A 4,695-nucleotide genomic window follows, 5' to 3' on the forward strand; every position below is an offset into this window, starting at 1 on the left:
TTTGTAACCACAGAGACTCAGGCCCACCCCCATCGTGGAGCCAGAGCGACATCTAGGGTACTGGAGGCTTACCTGCACCTGAGTAGAGGAGCTGGTTGGTTTGGGTTTTACATGTATCCAAACGTTATTTTTAATTTTAAAAAAAATGGACAAATTATAAATTTGACAAATCACAATGGTAATTTATGATTTCAGGGAAAAAACAAAAATTCTCCAGTTTTCTTATGAGAATCACTATAAAGTTATAATGTAAACACATTTCTCAATGTGAAAAGGCATAAAATTTCCTTTATAGATAACGTGTCACTTATCTATCATGTAATATCAAATGTACCTGTAATGCCTTAAAGTAAATATGATTCTTTTGAGCAAAAAGAGCCAAATCAAAGACATCATTAAGGAAAAACATGCATACGAGACTGAATTCTATGGAGGACAGAGGCCATTATTTTACTTATTTTTAATTTTTTTATGTTTATTTATCTTTGAGAGAGAGGTGGGGGAGAGGCAGAGAGACAGACAGAATCTGAAGCAGGCTCCAGGCTCTGAGCTGTGAGCACAGGGCCCCATGCGGGGCTGGAACTCACAAACCCCAAGATCATGCCCTGAGCCACCCAAGTGCCCCTATTTTACATATTTTTAAACTCAATAGTTCTGACAGAGCTCTAAGAACATAGTTTCTCAGTTAATGGGCAGCAAACTGACTTACTGGTTAAATTAGCAACCATGCAGCTGCCTGACAACAATTGGATAATTTAGGAGTAACTGGCTTCTGGACATTAATTTTAATTACTTTGAAAAACCATAATTTAGTACCAAATGTTTAAACACCCACTATAATTGCTAAGCTGTAAAGTCAGCTTTATAACAGATCAGCTATACAAAAGTCATCAATTTTCTTCAAAAAAAAAAAAAAAAAGCTAGTAGAAATCCCAAAGAATAAAGAAAAAATTACTAAAGGTCACATTTACTAATCTAGTACCATAAGTCCAGTCTTAGGCCATCCCAAGTAGCTGCAAGGAGGAATGGCAGAGGTGATGATGTTGGAAAAGGGTACTTCGTTTATTTATTTATTTATTTATTTATTTATTAGCTTTGGGGCGCCTGGGTGGCTAAGTAGGTTAAGGTCTGACTTCAGCTTAGGGCATGATCTCACCTCTTCTGAGTTCAAGCCCTGCGCAGGGACTCTGTGCTGACACACTGTGTCTCCCTCTCTCTGCTCCTCTCCCACTAACGCTTTCTCTGCCTCAAAAGTAAATAAACGTTAAAAAAAATTTTAACGTTTATTTACTTTTGAGGCAGAGAGAGACAGAGCGTGAGTGGGGGAGGGTCAGAGACGGAGGGAGACACAATCCAAACCGAGCTCCAGGCTCCGAGCTGTCAACACAGAACCCAACGCAGGGCTCAAACCCACAGGCCAAGAGATCAAGACCTGAGTCGAAGTCCGATGCTTAACAGACTGAGCCACCCAGGTGCCCCACCCAGAAAAGGGTACTTCTTAACCTGTGGGCCCTTTTGTGCTGTAAGGCAACACAGGATCTAGCAGAGAGGAAAATCGATGAGGCGGGAATTTAAAACAAAAGTTTTTGGTTCGGATGGTAAGGAGGCCCTCAAGAACAGCAGAAATCAGTATATCCAGGAGGCAGGGCTGGAGTCTACTTCGTGAACTAGAGGGTTTCTTCTTGGTATCCAAGTCCCTTTTAAATTTCTTCAAGTTTTTTAGCCAGGTTTGATATGTCATAATTCTGAGCCAGATACATTCCAAACACGTTGCCAAAAGTAAATCCAAGCAGGATCTGGAGCATGGGGTCTGCAAGGAGGGGGAGGAGGGTGCAAAGGGTGGCTAAGAGCTGGTTTTCAAGGAAGGGCACCACGGCAAACCAACTTAACCCAATACCTGTAGCTCAAGAGAGGCTCTATAAATCACTTTGAGTTCATAAACTTGTTTCTTTCCCAAATCCTGGAAACATACTAGTCTCAACTTAATTGCATGTATATTTTTGTTCTGTATCTTTTTATTTTGGGGGGGGGCAGGGGGGAGAGCACCAGCAGGGAAAGAGCAGAGAGTGGGAACAGAGGATCTGAAGCAGGCTCTGCGCTGACAGGCTGATAGCAGCAGATGACGTGGGGCTCCAACTCACAAACCACAAAACCATGACCTTAGTTGATGTATGCCATTCAACTAACTGAGCCACCCAGCAACCTCTGCTCCGTATCTTTCTACTTATACCAAGATTGTATTACCACCTCCCCCTGCCAAAAAAGGACAGGTTAAGACAGTGTATGCCTGTGTTGTAAGTTTAAAATTTTGAAGGAAATTGAATATTTTCCAAACACTCAGGATGGTATCATGAAAGCCATAACTAATACACTGACAGTATATTGACACACTCTTAATGCCAATATATTGACTACATCTAGAATATATAAGAAACAATGACACTGTCTCTGTAAAGGGAAATGGGGACCAAGAGTTGTCAGTGGGCAAACAAAATTCTTTTGCTGTGTACACTTTTGAATTTATTATGTACATGTACTATTCAAAAACAATTTAAGTTTTTTTTTTTTTTAATGTTTATTTTTGAGGGAGGGGAGGGGCAGCAAGAGAGGGAGAGAGAATCCCAACCTATCAGCGCAAAGCCCAACATGGAGCCCGAACTGATGAACCACAAGATCATGACCTGAGCCAAAATCAAGGGTCAGATGCTTAATCGACTGAACCACCCAGGCACCCCAGAAATAAATGTAATTTTTAAATAAAATATTAGTTGCTTCTACATAGCCTATCTCGGAGAGAGACACAAGACACTGACAACAGTTGCTTTCAGAAAAGTGAGGTGACTGGGGGACAGGGGTGAAAGGGATTTCACTCTACGCCTTTTTTTGTACCCTTGTGCCATGTGAATACATTAAACTCTTCAATAAGAAACTTTTTTAAAGTGGCATATAATAATCCTAATAAAGGCTCTCTTTACTTTTTTTTTTTTTAACGTTTATTTATTTTTGAGACAGAGAGAGACAGAGCATGAACGGGGGAGGGTCAGAGAGAGCGGGAGACACAGAATCGGAAGCAGGCTCCAGGCTCTGAGCCATCAGCCCAGAGCCCGAGGCGGGGCTCGAACTCACAGACCGCGAGATCGTGACCTGAGCCGAAGTCGGCCGCTTAACGGACTGAGCCACCCAGGCGCCCCTCTCTTTACTTTTTATTTATAGCTTATTTGTATTTCAAACTGATCCTGTGGGGTCTGGGGAAGAAAAAGAAAAAAGAAAGAAAAACTGATCCTGTGAACCTAACAAAAGAAGCAAAGGTCCAAGGCAGATATCATGAATATACATAAAATTATTTCCCCAAACCATTTTCTAGCAAAATTTAAAACTGCTTAAGGAAGAAAAATACTTTGTAACATAACCTATGAAATCTGTGTTAACAGCTATGAAATGGGGAGAAGGGTTTTAAAAGATTTTTAACCTTTTTCTCAGACACCATTTTAACTTTGGAATACAGAAAAAAATAATTTTTAAGTGAAGTTATATTCTATACTACTAACAAAGAAAACATTACTTCCTTTCTATCCAATTATATAAAGCAAGGGTATTTACTTGCCTTTCTACAACTAAATATAAAACCTCTTCAAATGCTTTCAGTATGACTTTATTACCCAAATAACAATGGGATTTGACATTTAGGGTAATCCCATTGTATTTCCTCCCAAACTAATAAAAATAATAATAAAATCCAAGAGGTAGAGAAGGGTTAAGATAATTTAATTCAGTCCTTCATTTTACAGATGTAGAAGCAAATTCCCAGAAAGTTTAAATTCAAACTCACAACCAATAGGAAAAAAACATAATTGGAACCCAGGTGTCCTGCCTCTGCAATCAGTATGCTTTCAAGTCACGCCCCTAAAAGGATGTAAGGTAACTGAAAGTGTCATTCAAATTTCTTTCCTGGCTCCACATTTTTCAAAATTTTTTTTAATGTTTATTTATTTATTTTTAATTTTTTTTAACGTTTTTTATTTATTTTTGAGACAGAGAGAGACAGAGCATGAATGGGGGAGGGGCACAGAGAGAGGGAGACACAGAATCGGAAGCAGGCTCCAGGCTCCGAGCCATCAGCCCAGAGCCCGACGCGGGGCTCGAACTCACGGACCGCGAGATCGTGACCTGAGCTGAAGTCGGACGCTTAACCGACTGAGCCACCCAGGAGCCCCAATGTTTACTTATTTTTGAGAGACAGAGCGTGAGCAGAGGAAGGACAGAGAGAGAGGAAGACACAGAATCCGAAAGAGGCTCCAGGCTGAGCTGTCAGCACAAAGCCCCACGCAGGGCTCCAACCCATGAACCGTGAGATCGTGACCTGAGCCAAATGAAGTCGGATGTTTAACCAACTGAGCCACCCAGGGCACCCCTTAGCTCCACATTTTAATGTTTATTTATTTTGGGGACAGACAGAGACAGAGCGCGAGTAGGGGAGGGGCAGAGAGAGAGGGAGACACAGAATCTGAAGCAAGCTCCAGGTTCTGAGCTGTTAACACAGAGTCCGATGTGGGGCTCCAACCCACGAACCATGAGATCATGAGCCAAGCAGAAGTCGGTCACTTAACCGACTGAGCCACCCAGGTGCCCCCACATTTTAAATAAGTAATCTGTGATAGTAGTCAGAAATGCTATTTAATAAAGGAAAACAAGGAA

This window comes from Neofelis nebulosa, chromosome 7 (assembly GCF_028018385.1).
Source record: "Neofelis nebulosa isolate mNeoNeb1 chromosome 7, mNeoNeb1.pri, whole genome shotgun sequence".
NCBI lineage: Eukaryota > Metazoa > Chordata > Mammalia > Carnivora > Felidae > Neofelis > Neofelis nebulosa.